The sequence below is a fragment of the Sprattus sprattus genome (assembly GCF_963457725.1).
Source record: "Sprattus sprattus genome assembly, chromosome: 3".
Lineage (NCBI taxonomy): Eukaryota > Metazoa > Chordata > Actinopteri > Clupeiformes > Clupeidae > Sprattus > Sprattus sprattus.
Window position 1 is genome coordinate 32,873,308 of NC_137922.1, and position 2,500 is coordinate 32,875,807.

Consider the following 2,500-nt stretch of genomic DNA (forward strand, 5'->3'; position numbering starts at 1 on the left):
AAACAAACTTAGATGTAATTAGCTTGCTGTGTACACCTCGCCATGTGACCAACCACACACAACACAACAGTTATGAAGCATAATGTATGCTACATATGATGAACTAGCTTGTTATGAAGCATAATGTATACTACATATGATGAACTAGCTTGTTATGAAGCATAGTGTATACTACATATGATAAACTAGCTTGTTATGAAGCATAATGTATAGTACATATGATGAACTAGCTTGTTATGAAGCATAATGTATGCTACATATGATGAACTAGCTAGTTAGAGATTAGCTTTGGCCAGAGCTGCTATAGGGTCATTACATCAAAACTTTCTTTTATTTAGACCTGCCAAACAGAACCAAAATTGAGATGGTAGCAACACCTTAGAAACTGTTAGAACATTTTAAAACCACATAAAGCAAGGAAGACATTACTTTTCTGACATTCAATAGAAAAGTATACATTTTAGATGGGTGGCTAACATAATGCAGTGACACAAAGGTGATTGCTTCTGACTGGAGGTCAACAAACATTAGCTACATATGAAACACTTAGACTGACTTTACACACAACTTTTGAATACATTTTTTTTTGTGTGTATCAACTGGTGATTAGGACTTTGTTTGAGAAGCTTTCTATTCACTGTGGTGAGAATGTATTTTCAGTTGTCATAAGTGGTGGGGACAAAATTGGTGATTGCAAAAAGTAGTGGGGACAGATCCCCAACGTCCCCAGGGTAAATGACGCCTATGTCAACACCCAAGTTTAATTGCATCCTTCAGTGAAATGAATTACTTTAATTAATTTAGCAATGTCAACATCATTTTTGATGACACTTGAGTTCATTGACTTCAACATGTACAGTTCTACCTATCAAGTTCCAGTCATCTGAGGAATACACAACCTGTGGGACACCAGTGCCTTGGTGAACTGTTTAGACGCCTTGTATGTGTGCAGCAATGTAACGATAGCTGGTTGAAGACCTGGAGCTGTTCTCCTATCATTCCCATTTTTCAACCCTGAGGTACTCTCTCTCTCCTTCTCTCTCTCTGTCTCTCTCTCTCACACACACACACACACACACACACACACACACACACACACACACACACACACACACACACACACACACACACACACACACACACATTCACACTCCCATGCACACACACACACACACACACACACCCAGATACTCTAGCATGCTCACAGCAGGAATCAGAATGGGAAATCGGGGTGACACCGTGAGGTTGGAGCCCGTTGTTCTGATGAAGGACAGAGGGGAACAGAGAACCTACCCATGGAGAAAGAGAGAATGAGGGAGACAGAGGGTGACAGAGGGAGAGATAGAGGGAATGAGAGCAAGGGGGGAGAAAGTGAGCTAGGTGGAAAGAGGGAGAGAGATACAGTGGCTGATATGGAGGGAGAGAGCGAGAGAGGGAGGGAGAGAGAGAGAGATGGAGAGAGCATGTGCTGTGGAATTCTCTCCTAATTAAGAGCCGGATTAGGGGTTCACTGTGGGAACAGCCTGAGTGTGGGAAAGAAAGAGGGAGCGCACTCTCTCCCTCCCTCCCTCCCTTACACTCTCACTTTCTCCCACTTTGCCTGCCGCTTTCTCCCTCTCTCTCTCCTTTTCTTTTCCCCCCCTAAATTCTCTGCTGCCCCTTTCTCCTCCCATTTCCACTCTCTCACCCTAAATTCTCCTGCCCCAGGCTCTCACCCCCCCTACACTCACACACTCTGAGAATGGGAGACATTTTCACACTGCATTCCAAGTTTTTTGGTTGAGCACAATTCTAGGCTTAATTCAACCTCCTACAGTGCCACTTTCCTGAGACATCTTGGAGACTTTCACTCATGCCTCCTGTATACATTTAGACCGTGTTTCCATTGGTCTCCATACATTACACACACCGTCTCGGCGGCCACAAACAACACACAACTTAACATGGGCCATGGAAACTTGAAAAACCTCCATCTTATAGGGTGTATTTATTGGTACCTTTCTGAACAACCTAGATGTCACAAGACAGAGGAACAGAAGCATATTCATAGCATTGCATACCCCAAACAGTCATTCATTTTGAAATGCATATATCTGAGCAATAATCAGATTGTGTGTCTCAGATGTTGAGGGCAGAGAAAAGCCTGACTTAGTGAGTCTTGGTGGGGATTATCAAACCAGCTGGAAGATGGACTCCAGATGCGTCATGGTCAAGGGAACTCGATGGGTTTAACATGAGTCACAATTCCTCATCAATCCCCATCCACCAGTGTCTGTGTGAATCCACACTACTGCCTTAGTGGAAGCAGGGAAGCCGGTCCTGGTTTCATTACCCAGCTTGGAGAATAGACTTGTTCAACGTACACTCTTTGAGATAAAAGTGGCCATCTATCACCCTTAAGGGTTTCTTCACAGATTATATGGAAACCTGAAAGTTCCTCAGGGCATATTTTCCATGCAAAGAACACTTTGATGCCAAAAAAGTTCTTCAGAAAAAAACA